The sequence below is a fragment of the Chiloscyllium plagiosum genome, unplaced genomic scaffold (assembly GCF_037043375.1).
Source record: "Chiloscyllium plagiosum isolate Xiang-an unplaced genomic scaffold, Cpla_swu_hap1 HiC_scaffold_34, whole genome shotgun sequence".
Classification (NCBI taxonomy): domain Eukaryota; kingdom Metazoa; phylum Chordata; class Chondrichthyes; order Orectolobiformes; family Hemiscylliidae; genus Chiloscyllium; species Chiloscyllium plagiosum.
Genome location: NW_028270172.1, coordinates 24,977,652 through 24,994,821, shown reverse-complemented (window position 1 = coordinate 24,994,821; position 17,170 = coordinate 24,977,652). Strand labels below are relative to the sequence as shown.

The window sequence follows — 17,170 nt, the reverse complement described above, 5'->3', positions numbered from 1 at the left end:
AATATTTAACCCTCAATTAGTAAGGATGTATAGAATAAAGAGAGTTTGGTGATAGAACATCCATGGGAAACATTTTTCCCCAAATGGAGAGGTCATTTTTTAAAGGGACTCTGATTTAAAATGATTAGCAAAAGTAGCTGTGAGGAAAGGATGGCATAGTTGCTCAGTGGTTAGCACTGCCGCCTCACAGTGCCAAGGACCTGGGTTTGATTCCAGCCTTGGGCGAATGGCTGTGTGGAGTTTGCACATTTTCCCCGTGTCTGCGTGGGTTTCCTCCATGTGCTGTGGTTTCCTCACAGAGATGTGCAGGATATGTGGATTGGCCATGGGAAATGCAAGGCTACTGGGATGGGTCTGGGTGGGATGGTGTTTGGAGGGTTGGTGGGCCGAATGGCCTGCTTCCACACTATAGAGCTTCTATGACTATGAAAAGCTGTTTCAACCAGAATGTGGTGAATGTCTGGAATTGTCTGCCTGGTTTGGTGGTTGAGGATGTCGCGATTGGAACCAGGTTGACGTTGACTATGATGTCATCGATTGGGGTTGTTAACCTGAGCCGATCAAGGATACCCTGGCTGATCAATATAACTAGGAGATTAGAATCTCCTCAATTCAGAGGACTGACTCCAAGCTAAAAAAAAAATAACCAGGATATTAAATATCCTCAATTCAGAGGACTGACTCCGAGCAGCCAGTGTATTGTTCATAAGTAAATAAAGGGTGACTTGGTGACGGGATACCGGAATCTTTGCAGTTATTTGAAGGCAGAACCCCTCAACTCATTTAAAAGGAACCTAGTTTCTCACCTAAAGCATTGTAACCTTCAAGGCTAAAGACCTGATGCTGCTCTGTCAAATTAGAAATGGGTGGCTAGTTTATTTAGCCTTCACAGGCAGGATGGGCTAAATGGCCTCTTTCTGTGCAGTGACCCTTCTATTGTTCTGTTAACAGTACAAAAACTGATAATCTGACCATTACCACATTGACATTTGAAGCAGCTTAGTGTGCGTAAATTGGCTGTCCCTCCTTTACAACATTAAAGTATTGCTGTAAAATACCTTTCTACTTGTTCTGCACTTCCAAAATGGTCTCATTTAGCACTTGCATTATCTGGTTCAAACAGGCCCCAGTATTGGAGACTCTATCTTCCCATCTTCATTTGTTTTATTCAGAAAGTTGCACTCCTAGGACCCTAGGATCACCATTTTAGGTGTGAGTGGTTTTTGACTGCAGATATGCAACTGAAATTAGGTTTGCACCATGAATAGGCCTTCAGGCACACATCTGACCGAGTTCATGGCAGAGGGGGAAATACCACTTAATTTAAAATGAAAAGATTTTATAAAAAGCCACTGAATTCTGGGTACCCACATGAAAACTTTGTTTTGTTAATGCAGCTTGCATACTTTAGGTTATCACAGGCATTTTCTCTGAGATTACAGCTCAGAGATTTCTTTATGTGTTGAACTTCTGTATGAAGGCTGTAATTACTGAGTTGTTACAATTTGCATTTTCATATATTTACTTTGCAAATAGTTATCGGATCATGAAGTCATCGCCTTTCAGTTACTCACTGTTCCAGTCTTATATTAATAATATAAATATAATGCAGTCTTGATGCTCCAGCACAATACTGAGAAAGTACTATTCTGTCAGAATAGGCCACCTTGCTGGTGAGACACTAAACTGAGAACCTGTCTCCCCACTCAGGTGGATAACAAAAATCTCATCTCACTGTCCAGTGAAAAGCAGGGGTGTCTTACCTGTTTTGGCCAATATTTATAACTCAACCAACATCATTTGAAAAAATCAGATTAGCTCATATTTATATTGTAAGATCTTGCTGTATTCAAACTTGCATTTTTATAAACCAGTTCTTTTTGCATTGAATGCTAACCCAGCAAAAATTGACAATTGTAGAAGTGCAATGCTGTGTTCAATTCTGGTCTCCTTGCTATAGGAAAGGTGTTGTGGAACTTGAAAGGCTACAGAAAGGATTTATCAGGATTGGAGGTTTTGAGCTGTAGGGAGAGGCTATATAAGCTGGGGTTATGTCCTCTGAATTGTCAGAGGCTGAGGCGTGACCTTAGAGAAGTCTATACAATCATGAGGGGCATGGATTGGGTGAATACCCAAAGTCTTTTTCCTCAGCTGGGGGAGTGCAAGACTAAAGGGCATAGGTTTAAGATGAGAGGGGACAGATACAAAAGAGACCTAAGCAGCATGTTTGTCATGCAGCAAGTGATGCAGGTATGGAATGAGCCAGCAGAGGAAGTGGTAGAGGTGGGTACAATTGCAGCATTTAACAGGCATCTGGATGGGTACATGAATAGGAAGGGTTTTGTGGGATATGGGCCAAATGCTGGTGAATGGGACTAGATTAGGTTAAAATATCTGGTCGGCATGGATGAGTTGGACCAAAAGGTCTGTTATTGTGCTGTACATCTCTATCACTCTATGTCTGTAAGTATAGTGTTTGTCTTTTTGATCTTTGAAGCATCTTGCAAACCTTTTTAATCTTGTAGATCTAATAAGTGTAAAATCTTCCTGTTTTCCCTGATTTTTTATGTTTTGTTTGTATGAGTTATTTTGACGATCTAAGCTTTATAGACAGTCTTTGCTGAATAACAGCTGTACTGTGACATTGCCTGGTTATGGAGTCATTGAGTCAAAGAGCCATAGAGATGTACAGCACGAAAACTGACTCTTCGGTCCAACTCATCCAGGCCAACCAGATATATAACCTATTCCAGTCCCATTTGCCTTCCTATTCATGTACCCATCCAGATGCCTTTTAAATGTTGTAATTGTACCGGCCTCGACCATTTCCAGTGGCAGCTCATTCCATACACACACCACCCTCTGTGTGAAAAAATTGCCCCTTAGGTCCCTTTAAAACTTTTGCCCTCTCAACCTAAACCTATGCCCTCTAAATCTGGATTGCCCACCCCAGGGAAAAGACTTTGTCTATTTATTCTATCCATGCTCCTCATGATTTTAAAAACCACTATAAGGTCACCCCTCAGCCTCGGACAGTCCAAGAAAAACAGCCCCACTCTATTCAACCTCTCCCTGTAGCTCAAACCCTTGAACCCTGGCAACATCCTTGTAACGCTTTTCTGAACCCTTTCAAGTTTCACAACATCCTTCCTCTAGGAGGAAGACCTGATTTGCACACAATATTCCAAACGTGGCCTAACTAATGTCCTGGAAAGCTGCAGCATGACCTCCCAATTCCAATACTCAATGCTCTGACCAATAAATAAAAGCATACCATCAGCTTCTTCACTATCCTATCTACCTGCGACTCCACTTTCAAGAAACTATGAACCTGCACTCCAAGGTCTCCTTGTTCACCAGCACTCTCCAGGAGCATACTATTAAGTGTATACGTCCTGCCCTGATTTGCCTTTCCAAAATGCAGCACCTCACATTTTACTAAATTAAACTCCATCTGCCACTCCTCAGCCCATTGGCCCATCTGATAAAGATCCTGTTGTACTCTGACATAACCTTCTTAGCTGTCCACTACACTTCCAATTTTGGTATCATCTGCAAACTTACTAACCACACCTCCTGCGTTTACATCAAAAATCATTTATATAAATGATGAAAAGTAGTGGACCCAGCACCGATCCTTGTGGCACACCACTGGTCACAGACCTCCAGTCTGAAAGACAACCCGCTACCACCACCCTCTGTCTTCTACCTTCAAGCCAGTTCTGTAATCCAAATGGCTAGTTTTCCCTCTATTCTGTGAGATCTAACCTTGCTAACCAGGTAAAAACAATGACTGCAGATGCTGGAAACCAGTTTCTGGATTAGTGGTGCTGGAAAAGCACAGCAGTTCAGGCAGCATCGACATTTCGGGCAAAAGCCCTTGCTAACCAGTCTACCATGAGGAACCTTGTTGAATGCCTTACTGAAGAACATATAGATTACGTCCATCGCTCTGCCTTCATCAATCCTCTGCATTACCTCTTCAAAAAGCACAATCAAGTTGGTGAGACATGTTTTCCCATGCACAAAGCCATGTTGACTAAAGAACAAAACTCTGTTTCTTTGAACCTGTTTGAAACACTGTGGGAGAAGAAGGACAGAATGTTCAGAGTGGGAGCAAGATGGAAATTTAAATCACAGTTGACCGAAAGCATTAGAGAAAACTCAGAGATGGAGTGTTGGTGTTCCATAAAATACTCACTCAGCCTATGTTTAGACTTCTCAATTTAGCAGAAAGCACATTGCAAGAAGTGAATACAGTAAAGGCACCATAGTTCCACACTCTCATTAGAGAAAGGCAACTAGTGGTGGTCAGCCTGAGAATCAACACACCTCAGGTGAGGGGCAAAGTTGTGAAGGTAGGAGCCACATGGTAACTTCAACTGGTGTGGGATTCTCAAACCACATTTTTGGTTTCACTCTGTATCACAAGCCAGCCACCCCGCTAACTGAACCACCCAAATCCCAGGGCCAGTGCAGTCGAATGAAGTACAAATAAATGTAAAACATTTGGGTCTTGGATGGTGGAAAGGGAGAAGATAAAATGGCAGGTGTTGCTTCTCTGATGCCCAAATGTAAAGGTGCACACCTTACTCTGGCATTAAGCCAGTTTAATTCAAGTTCCTGAAATATTTTTGAGTGACTCCTGGCAAAACCTCTTATTCATGTTACCTATACACTTAAAAATCTGGGAGTAGAACATTTTAACAGTTGGTGCAGTTGAGTGGTGCTTATTACCTTTATAAAATGGTCCAAATGCATGACATGCTGGGGGATGGAAATCTCCTCTACTGCTGGCTATCAGGTCCACTAATGAAATGAGTTTGGGTTGTCTCAATCTGTAGAATCATTCAGTACAGAGGAAATTTTTGGTCCAATATGCCCATGCTGTCATTTTGAAAGAGCTACTCAAATAGTTCCGCTCTACATGTTTTTTCTTCAAATATATATCCAGTAACCCTTTCTAAGTAACCATTGAATGGATGGATTTTAGCAAGACTTATGACATGATCCCACGTGGCAAATTGGTTTTAAAAACAAAGTGTGTGGGATCCAGGTGATACAAAATACCCTTAGTGGCAAGAAACAAAGCATAATCATGTAAGGATATTTGTGAGACTGGAGCTCTGTTTCCAATGGAGTTCTCAAGGCTCAGTGCTACAACTCCAACTTTCAATGGTATGAGTTAGTAAGTACCTTGCATCAGTGTTACTGTGGAGGACATATAAGATACAGAATGTTGGGAAATAGAAGGTGGCATCTTGAAAAATGTCCATATTTCAGTGGAGGAGGTGCTGGATGTCTTAAAACGCATAAAGATGATAAATCCCAGGAACTGATCAGATGTATCCTAGACCTCTTTGGGAAGCTAGGGAAGTGATTGCTGGGCCCCTTGCTGAAATATTTGTGTCATTGATAGTCACAGGTGAGGTGCTGGAAAACGGTGGTTGGCTAACGTGGTGCCACTATTTAAGAAAGGTGGTAAGGAAAAGCCAGGGAACTATGGACTGGTGAACATGACATCAGTAGTGTGCAAGTTGTTGGAGGGAATTCTGAGGGGCAGGATTTACACGTATTGGAAAGGCAAGGACTGATTAGGGATAGTCAACATGGCTGCGTGCGTGGGAAATCATGTCACACGAACTTGATTGAGTTTTTTGAAGAAGTAACAAAGAGGATTGATGAGGGCAGAGCAGTGGATGAGATCCAAATGGACTTCAGTAAGGCGTTCAACAAGGTTCCTCATGGTAGACTGGTTAGCAAAGTTAGATCGCCTGGAATACAAGGAGAGCTAGCCATTTGGATACAGAAATGACTCGAAGTTAGAAGACAGAGGGTGATGGTGGAGGGTTACTTTTCAGACTGGAGGTCTGTGACCAGTGGAGTGCCACAAGGATCAGTGTTAGGCCCACTGCTTTTCATCATTTATATAAATGATTTGAATGTAAACATAGGAGATACAGTTAGTAAGTTTGGTGTTGCAAGTAGGACTTATACACTGTAAGGTCCTGGGGAGTGTTGGTGAACAAAGAGACCTTGGAGTGCAGGTTCATATTTCCTTGAAAGTAGAGTCTCAAGTAGATAGGATAGTGAAGGAGGCATTTAGTATGCTTTACTTTATTGGTCAGAGTATTGAGTACAGGAGTTGGGAGGTCATGTTGCTGCTGTACAGGACATTGGTTAGACAGCTTTTGGAATATTGTGTGCAAACCTGGCCTCCCTCCTATAGGAAGGATGTTGTGAAACTGGAAAGGATTCAGAAAAGATTTACAAGAGTGGAAGGTTGAGCTAAAGGGAGAGGCTGAATAGGCTGGGGCTATTTTCCCTGGAGTGTCAGAGGCTGAGGGGTGATCACACAGAGGTTTATAAAATCGTGAGGGGCATGGATAGGGTAAAAAGACAAGATCTCTTCCCTGGGGTGGGGAGAGTCCAGAACTAAAGGGAATAGGTTTAGGGTAAGAGGGGAAAAATTTAAAAGGGACCTAAGGGGCAACTTTTTCACACAGAGGGTGATGCACGTATAGAATTAGCTGCCAGTGGAAGTGATGGAGGCTGGTACCAATACAATATTTACCAGGCATCTGCATGGGTATATGAATAGGAAGGGTTTAGAAGGATTTGGGCCAAGTGCTGGCAAATGGGACAAGTTTAATTTAGGATATCTTGTCAGCATGGATAAGTTGGACTGAAGGGTCTGTTTAGCAAAGGGTAGCAAATTGTGACCCAATCCAAAAATAGCTGATCACTAAATGATCTTTCCCCTTTCATCCTAAAGCTATGCCCTCTAGTTCTGGACTCCGCGACCCCAAGGAAAAGACTTTGTCTATTTACCCTATCCATGCCCCTCATAATTCTGTAAACCTCTATAAGGTCATCCTCAGCACTCCAGGGAAAACAGCCCCAGCCTGTTCAGCCTCTACCTGTAGCTCAGATCCTCCAACCCTGGCAACATCCTTGTAAATCTTTTCTGAACCCTTTCAAGTTTCACAACATGTTTCCGATAGGAAGGAGACCAGAATTGCATGCAATATTCCAACAGTGTGGCCTAACCAATGTCCTGTACAGCCACAACATGACCTCTCAACTCCTGTACTCAGTACTCTGACCAATAAAGGAAAGCATACCAAATGCCTTCTTCACAATCCTATCTACCTGCGACTCCACTTTCAAGGAACTATGAACCTGCATTCCAAGGTCTCTTTGTTCAGCAACATTAAGTGTATAAGTCCTGCTAACATTTGCTTTCCCAAAATGCAACACCTCGCATCTATTTGAATTGAACTCCATCTGCCACTTCTCAGCCCATTGGCCAATCTGGTCAAGATCCTGTTGTAATCTGAGGTAACCCTCTTCGCTGTCCACTATACCTCCAATTTTGTTGTCATCTGCAAACTTACTAACTGTACCTCTTATGCTCGCATCCAAATCATTTATGTAAATGACAAAAAGGAAAGGACCCAGCACCGATCCTTGTGGTCACAGGCCTCCAGTCTGAAAAACAACCCTCCATCACCATCCTCTGTCTTCTACCTTTGAGCCAGTTCTGTATCCGTATGGTTACTTCTCCCTGTATTCCATGAGATCTAACCTTGCTAATCAGTCTTCCATGGGGAATCTTGTTGAAGCCTTATTGAAGTCCATATAGATCACATCTACCGCTCTGCCCTCATCAATCCTCTTTGTTATCTCTTTTAAAAACTCAATCAAGTTTGTGAGACATGATGTCCCATGCACAAAGCCATGTTGACTATCCCTAATCAGTCCTTGCCTTTCGAAATACATGTACATCCTGTCCCTCAGGATTCCCTCCAACAACTTGCCCACCACTGACGTCAGGCTCACTGGTCTTTAGTTCCCTGGCTTGTCCTTACCACCCTTCTTAAACAGTGGCACCATGTTTGCCAACCTCCAGTCTTCCGGCAACTCACCTGTGACTATCGATGATACAAATATCTCAGCAAGAAGATCCAGCAATCACTTCTCTAGCTTCCCACAGAGTTCTGGGTACACATATTTTATGAAACTATTAATGACCCTATCTAGGCAGAAATCCTGGAAGTCTGCTCCACCATTCAATCATGGCTGATAAGTTTCTCAATGCCATTCTCCTGCTTTCTCATCATAACACTTGATCCCCTTGACAATCAAGAACCTATCTATTTCTATCTTAAATATACTTAATAACCTGGCCTCCACAGCCTTCTGTGGCAGTGAATTCCACAGATTCACCACTCTCTGGCTGAAGAAGGTTCTCCTTTTCTCCTTTCTAAAAGGGTCTTTCCTTTACTCTAAGGCTGTGCCCTTGGCTCCTAGCCTCTCCTACTAATGGAAGCAACTTCCCAACATCCACTCTGTCCAGGCCATTCAGTATTCTGCAAGTTTCAATTAGATCCCACCACATCCTTGTAAACTCCATTGAGTATAGACGCAGAGTCCTCAAATGTTCCTCATATGTTAAGCTATGGAACCATTCTCGTGAACCTCCTCTGAACCTGCTCCAGAGGCAGTACATCCTAAGATATGGGGCCCAAAACCGCACAAACACTATTGGACTATGAATTCATCTTTTGCAGATTTTCTATTGCATGTTTTGTGTTAGCACCCAAGAAGAACTTATACATATAGTGAACCAAAAAAATTAAACTACATTGTTAACCAACTGTTTTGGCCATTTAATGACACACCTTTGGGATAGCTGGGGCTTGAACAATGCCCTCCTGATCCAGAGGTAGGGACATTAGCACTGTGCCACAAAGCTCTTAGACAGGGATCTAAATTAATTTCACACTTAAACCAATAAATTTGGTGAAGGAAGAGTGGTTTCAGTTGATGCTGATTCTGCTGTCTCTAACTGCTGGGCTCAATAACTACCCCAAGTCACTTTCATATAATTGTATCTTTTAAAATATCTTTGGTTTATCGAACAACGCCCTCAGACTTTGGAACTGAATTCTGTCTTACACTTATGAGCCTCTGTTGTTTTTTTGTGCTGCTCCAACACCTCTTTCTAAGTAAAGAGAGCTGACTTTCCCTTTATTCTCCAATGATTAGTTTTGTTCTCGGCTGGGATTTTCTGTTGCCTTGTTATTCAATTATCTCTCATTGAAAAGAATATAGGGATATTTAGCTGAATTGGTTTAATGTGATGCTTTTCAAACATTCTTTTATTTCCAAAATAATTTTTCAGCCAAGCTACTGCATGATGGTCATAGAATCTCTATAGTACAGAAATAGACTATTTAGCCCATTGAGTCTGCACAGACCCTTTGAAGAATATCCCACCCAGACCCACTTGCTCTACCCCCACTGCCCTGTATTTCCCATGGCTAAATCACCTATCTTCCACACCCCTGGACACTATGGGGCAATTTAGCGTGGCTAACTGCACATCTTTGGACTGTGGGAGGAAACCGGAGTACTGGTGGAAAAAAGGGGAGAACCTTCAAATTCCACACAGACAGTCACCCAATACTGGAATTGAACCCACATCCCTGGCAGTATGAGGTAGCAATGCTGACCACTGTGTTACCATGCTGCCCTATTCATGATTCCTCATTCAAGTACTGAAGTGTCTCATTTGCTTTTTTGTTGACTTTTTCCTGATGGATTGCCAGCACATAAAAGCCCATGTTTAAGAGTCAGTATCAGAGGGATAGGGATATTCATTCTGAAAGGCAGCATAAACATGTTGAGCTATAATTTGTTTCTAGAGTGAGACCTTAGAGTGAAGCAGGAAAATCATTTGAACCTTAAACTCTCAGAACATCCAACGTAAACTGGATCCCTTTTTTGTCACTCACCAATATCACTTACCATGACACTGTGTCTAGTTTGTTGTGTTTATCTTTTCTTTTTTTTTACCACCACACTACCGCCTAACTGTGGTATTTTTCCCCAGCACCCATGTGGTGTGTGTCCAGGTGTGAGACACAGTGAAAGACAAAAAGTACACGAATCTTTATTCAATTTCCACCACCAGGAAGAAAGGAAACACCCAAGTGGCCAGTGACAAGCAGTGCCCTTCACATCAAAGGACAATGCTGTGTGATCAAACAGTGAAGGGGAGGGTAGGGATCAAATCAAAATAGAGTTGGAGGGGGAAATAATGCACTCCACTCCCTGCAGCGCCCATCTCTCCCTGAACAACTCCAGGGTGTCGGTGGACACTGCGTGCGCCTTTTCCAGAGACACCTGGGCTCTATCGTAACCAGTTTGTTGTGTTTACAGTGTGTGCATATTTAAATTAGATGGACTGAAAATTGGCATTGCCCTCTTCATTTAAGTAGTATTGATGTATAGGTTAGTGTGACCCTCACTGCTGGCTGTTTGTGAACATGCTGCGAGCTAAGAGGATTGGAGACAAGCAAGTTGTTCTAGCCAGTATCCAGCTCTTAAAAGCAATCTTTTGGGGCTCTTATGGCACATTGTTCATATCCTTACCACTGAACCACGAGGTGTGAGTTCAAGTCCCACCTGTTCCAAAAGTGTATTATAGCATCTTTGAGCAGTTAATTAGGAAAATATCTGAAAGCAGCCTGTGCCTCTTAAAGGAATGCTGACTTATTTGTTGAAGGTTGTATGTGACTCACATTGATAACAGTCAGAGATTTCAGGAGAAAGGCAATTTACTTTAATGCCATCGAGACATCCAAAAGGAGTGGGAACTGGTGGCAAGGGAAATAAATGCTCACCAAATGCCTTAACGCCTTATCTTCACCATGGACATCCAGTCCCTATACACCTCCATCCCCTATTGCGAAGGCCTTAAAGCCCTCCACTTCTTCCTTTCCCGCCGACCTAACCAGTACCCTTCCACTGACACTCTCCTTTGACTGACTGAACTGGTTCTCACTCTGAACAACTTCTCTTTCCAATCCTCCCACTTCCTCCAAACCAAAGGAATAGCCATGGGCACCCGCATGGGCCCCAGATACGCCTGCCTCTTCGTAGGATATGTGGAACAGTCTATCTTCCGCAGCTACACTGGCACCACCCCCCACCTTTTCCTCCACTACAAAAATGACTGTATCGGCACTACCTCGTGCTCTCACAAGGAGGTTGAACAGTTCATACACTTTACTAACACCTTCCACCCTGACTTCAAATTTACCTGGACCGTCTCAGACTCCTCCCTCCCCTTCCTAGACCTCTCCATTTCTATCTCGGGCGGGCAACCGACTCAACACGGACATTTACTATAAACCGATCGACTCTCACAGCTACCTAGATTACACCTCCTCCCATCCTGCCCCCTGTAAAAACGCCATCCCATATTCCCAATTCCTTCGCCTCCGCCGCATCTGCTCCCAGGAGGACCAATTCCAAATCCTTACAACCCAGATGGCTTCCTTCTTCAAAGACCGCAATTTCTCCTCAGATGTGGTTGACGATGCTCTCCACCACATCTCCTCCACTTCACGCTCCTCCAACCTTGAACCCCACCCCTCCAATTGCCACCAGGACAGAACCCCACTGGTCCTCACCTATCACCCCACCAGCCTCCAGATACATTGTATCATCCTTCGTCATTTCCGCCACCTCCAAACAGACCCCACCACCAAGGATATATTTCCCTCCCCTCCCCTATCAGCATTCCGGAAAGACCACTCCCTCCGCGACTCCCTCGTCAGGTCCACACCCCCCACCAACTCAACCTCCACTCCCGGCACCTTCCCTTACAACTGCAAGAAATGCAAAACTTGCGGCCACACCTCTCCCCTCACTTCCCTCCAAGGCCCCAAGGGATCCTTCCATATCTGTCACAAATTCACCTGCACCTCCACACACATCATTTACTGCATCGCTGCACCCGATGTGGCCTCCTCTACATTGGGGAGACAGGCCGCCTACTTGCGGAACGTTTCAGAGAACACCTCTGGGACACCCAGACCAACCAACCCAACCGCCCCATGGCTGAACACTTTAACTCCCCCTCCCACTCCACCAAGGACATGCAGGTCCTTGGCCTCCTCCAATGCCAGACCATGGCAACACGACGGTTGGAGGAAGAGTGCCTCATCTTCCGCCTAGGAACCCTCCAACCACAAGGGATGAATGCAGATTTCTCCAGCTTCCTCATTTCCCCTCCCCCCACCTTATCTCAGTCCCAACCCTTGGACTCAGCACCGCCTTCTTGAACTGCAATCTTCTTCCCGACCTCTCCGCCCCCACCCCCTCTCCAGTCCATCACCCTCACCTTAACCTCCTTCCACCTATCGAATTCCCAACGCCCCTCCCCCAAGTCCCCCCTCCCTACCTTTTATCTTAGCCTGCTTGGCACACCCTCCTCATTCCTGAAGAAGGGCTTATGCCCGAATCGTCGATTCTCCTGCTCCTTGGATGCTGCCTGACCTGGTGCGCTTTTCGAGCAACACATTTTTCAGCTCTGATCTCCAGCATCTGCAGTCCTCACTTTCTCCCAAATAAATGCTCACACCTACTTCTCATTACCTTCTGCTATTCAGCGATGGTGACCCCACCATTGAAATAAAATGCCACAGAATTATGGCACTCTCTTATATTTGACAAATGGCTCTAAGATTCTCTAATACTGTGGGATGATGCTTTAGGATATTAGGGGTGATCTGACTTGGATGGATAATTTGATCCTGAGATTATTCCCTATAGCCAGTCTGTGTGCAAGAAATAAAAATATGGAACTGGATTCAATTCATGCATAGGTAGGTGATTATTTGGTCCTAACAGCAGCAGCCTTTATTTAGTCCATCAATAGTTAACAGACCTGTTGGTGCAATTTTATGACAATTTCAGCACTGATCTATTGATATCATAAGTCATTCACAAAATCAGTATCTGTATTTAGCATTGTTTATGGAGCTTCATTACATTTTGCATTGATTGAGATGAATTCCATTGAAAAAGAAAACGTAAAAAATGTTCAATGTTTCACTTTTCCCATTCTGGACATTGCTTCCCCTCACATGCCACTAATTTATCACTCCAGCGTACACTTGTAGCTAGTGACTACTCTATGTTGTGTAATGTAATATAGTGGCAGGTGCAACAAATAGATCAGGTGGGACATGAGCAAAGCAGGAAAACTGAATCGCCATAAAATTAATTATTTAAACTTATTCTGCTGCATGTTTTAAAACATGTCTCCTATATTTTAATATTTTCGGAGTCTGTCTCGGCCTGCATGGAATATGTAGCAGTGATTAACTGTTACATGCAATAGAATAGGTACTCTGTAATAACTGAACCTTTATTTAAGCCAAAGATTCATTCTACTCTTGTACATCCTGCATTACCTATGTACTGTACAGCAGGATTGTACCATGGCGTTTGCAGTTCAGTAAGTTGGCAATAGGGGATTGCTGTAACATTCCGTGTACAGTGTGTACTCACCAAAAGGTGCATTTAGGGGAACAGTTGTGAAAAATGACTTGCATAGGATATGCACTTACTTACAATGTGCAGATGGTTTGAGACCAAATCCAGTGTGAAGTGTGTCTTCTGTCAGTGAATCATTTTCCTTTGTGTTATGTTCAGTAGAAAAAACCTGACCAAAAAATGTGTATAAGTAAAAACTGCCGATGTTGGAATTGTGAAATAAAAACAGTAAAAGCTGTAGATACTCAGCAAGTCAGGCTGGAGCTGCTGAGAGTAAATGAGTAATAATTCAACTCAATGACATTTCATCAGAACAGAGCAGACATGTTTATGAATTTTTGGAAGGAGGTAGATGTTGGCTCTTCAGGGTTGGAGCACTATAAAGTTGAAGGCCAGGGAGAAAACGTCCAGAAGAAATATGCTTACTGGCAATCTTGGATACAAATGCTTCCGGTTTAGTTGTGGGGTTATCCAGTGGGATGACAGAGAATGTTTCAGAGGATTAGTATTTGCTAGGTAGAGGTTAAAATAACTACACTGAATCATAAACTCACTGAAGCTTTAATCATGGCAAGTGCAGCTAGTAGTTTCTTATTTCTTATGAATGCTTACTGCATTGGGGTACACTGCCATTTTCCTTATATGTTATTGATTGCCAGTCTTGGGAAAATGTTGTTAGTAAGATTTATGCAACTTATTTCTCCTTCCTGTAACTATCACCAAAGGTCAAAATTTATCACAGCTCAAATGCGGAGTAGTTTGATGGTGCAACTGTGGTTTGAAACTTTGTCTTGCGACAATTTTTTATATTGTGACATATCTTGGAGGAAACAATACAGGATCTGGCTGAAAAATAATAGTGTATGTACCTGTAAAGCAGACAGGATTTTGTGATCTCCCTGGTGGTGAGTTGTATTATGCAGCATTGAATTGGCAAGGATCCACCCTGGTCTCATCTCAGTTAAGGCCAGCGGTGGAAGATCTGTGGATGGCTTTCCTGCCTGGCTGCCAATTGGATCCCCTTAAGTGGATAATTCATACCCCTTAAGGTCCTCATCACATAGTCTTTGGTATTAGCCAATTGTGGACAAGAAGTCAACATTCAAGGAGCATGACTGGTGAATTCTTGCAGATTTGCATGTGGATTTTAGGAATGGACGTGGTGATGGTGCCTGAATGAGGGATGAACAATGTGTTGCTGGAAAAGCGCAGCAGGTCAGGCAGCATCCAAGGAGCAGGAGATCCTGCTCCTTGGATGCTGCCTGACCTGCTGCACTTTTCCAGCAATACATTTTTCAGCTCTGATCTCCAGCATCTGCAGTCCTCACTTTCTCCTGCCTGAATGAGGGACCCAGCCTCAAAAAGGTGTTGCTCCTTGATACCCTTACTGCTTCCCCTCTCCTCCCATGACCCTTCCTCTGACCCTCTTCCTGCCATCACGTCACAGACTGTCCTTGAACAGAGGCCTCGGGAGGGTTTCATATTGACAGCCACCTCTTCTCTGCTTGGGCTGCTGAGTGCAGAAAAGTTACTGACCTCTGATTGTTCCAACAGCTCTCAGCACATGTTCCCTCCCTCACCCAGCAGCATCCTTCTTCCTGGGTGATGGCTGGCTGCTGGCCTTTCAGTTAATGGTGCAAAATGCAGTGAGTACTTGTCATTGGTACAGGAGAGCTGACCTGGCACCACAGAGACGAGTGGTGAGCACTACGGCATTGTACACTTTGTGTTTAGCCTGTGCTACAAGGCCATGGTTGCTCCACACTCAGTCTGCCGAACATACTGTATTGTCCACCTCCTTCTCTACGGTAGCATTAAACAAAAATGACGGATGTTTAAGTAGTTAAATTGCTGCACAACATTCACCTCAATTCCCAGTACTTGGTGATCTATATTCCTCTTGGAGTGCAGGCTGATGAGGGACATCAGTTTTCTTTAAATTTATGTCTGAAGAGTAGAGCTGTATAGGGAAAAAAATATATGTTATTAGACCTTGCAGTTCCGACTGACTGTGGGGCAGGAGAGTGCAGTCATCAGGGAAAAGAAGTTCACCCAAAAGATTTTCCTGTGTTTTTGAGTAAGCCCGAAGAAGCCTCCAATTGAAAACACCTCCATCAGTCTGAAAATATCTGTAAAGCGGTTATGGCCAGCGCACATGATACGTTTTGCTATCATGCAATAAACCACACCTTACTGTTGAAACAATGCTGGATCTTATTCAGAATCGCAAGTGATCTCAATGTGAACCAAACAGACTCTTAGAAACATAGATAGCAGCTATGGAAGGGAATTGCTGCTCAGGCATCAACTGGGGTTTCAGATTCCTGATGAAGGGCTTTTGCCCGAAATGTCGATTTTCCTGCTTCTCGGATGCTGCCTGCCCTGCTGTGCTTTTCCAGCACCACTCTAATCTTGACTCTGATCTCCAGCATCTGCAGTCCTCACTTTCGCCTGGGTTTTCGGAGCTGCAGGATAATCAGACTCAGGAATGCATTGGATGGTGGGGTGCGGACTGGCTGATACTGGGACAGCTAACTAATAGAACGTAGGTAATGGACACCGCGCGTGCGACAGAGACGTGTCACTGGAGACCAGGAGCTGCCGGGTCTACCCACCCACCCTGTCTCACACAGAAAGAGCTAAGCCGCCTGCTCCTCACCGCCTTCCCAACCCCATCCCTTTCTCATGCACACATTCTTAACCGGCCACATGGGAATCGGCAACCTCAAATCCCCCTCCGGTCTCAAGGTGTTGAACGACTACCTGGCGAACCAGAGCTAGATTGAGGGGTATGCTCCATCTCAAGCTGACATAGCTGTCTTTGAAGCTCTTGATGCTCCACCATCAGCTGACTTCTACCTGCACTTCGTTGGTACAATCATATCCTATCCAATGAAAGCACCAAGGCCTGCCTTCCAGCAACCCCTCAGTAAATATGGTCCACAAAATTTAGCAGATACAACATCAGCAAAAGCTGTGGATCATGATGACAACAATGACATCAATCTCTTTGAGCCTTTTAGCCTCTGCACTTCCCTCATCATCATCGGAAACAAAGAAAAACGTCTAGCTCAATACGAAACTAAGAAGTCCAAAAAGCCAGCACTTATTGTGAAATTATCTATTTTGTTGGATGTAAAGCCATGGGATGGTGAAACTGACATGGTCAAATTGAAAGAGTGTGTACGCTCAATGACAATGGATGGCTTACTTTGGAGTGCCTCCAAACTGGTTCCTGTGGGCTATGGCATCAAAAAGCTATAGATCCAGTGCGTAGTTGAAGATGACAAGTTGGGAACAGATATGCTGGAAGAAGCTATTGTTGCATTTGAAGATTATGTACAATCTGTTGATGTTGCAGCCTTCAATAAAGTGTAGAATGACAACAAATGAACACCTAATAAAAATTGACGTGTCCAGAAAAAAAATTAGAACGTGGGTCATTGTCCAGCCATTTATAGCGTCATGACAATCATACCTGGCTCCAACATGCACAGGTTATTTGAAGTGGCCCAAGGTGGTTTCTTCTTCACTGAAGACATCATGTCAGACTGTGAATATTAACTCTGTTTTTTCTCTCCTAAGGTTCTGCTACACCTGCTGAGCTACTTCAGCACATTCTATTTTTATTTCATTCAGACAGAAGCAGATTGATTCAGCGAGAAGAGGCCCTTAATAGCAGAGGTGCTGTTATTGGCAGTCAGGGCAGTTAGGGCTGGTGGAGAGTTCCTGAATTGTTTAATCAGCAAAAACCTGAAAGTTGTGAAGGCAGAGGAAGAAGATATCTTACAAAGTTGTTGAATCGTGCAGTTAAAGA

General features: G+C 43.7%; 1 protein-coding gene and 1 pseudogene across 1 annotated transcript in view; both read left to right on the top strand.

Moving 5' to 3' along the window:
• zdhhc11 (zDHHC palmitoyltransferase 11) overlaps window positions 1–17,170 on the top strand; it is a 148,941-nt gene that overhangs the window by 13,205 nt on the left and 118,566 nt on the right. The window lies entirely within an intron of this gene.
• Window positions 16,063–16,761, top strand: LOC122546704 (elongation factor 1-beta pseudogene; annotated as a pseudogene).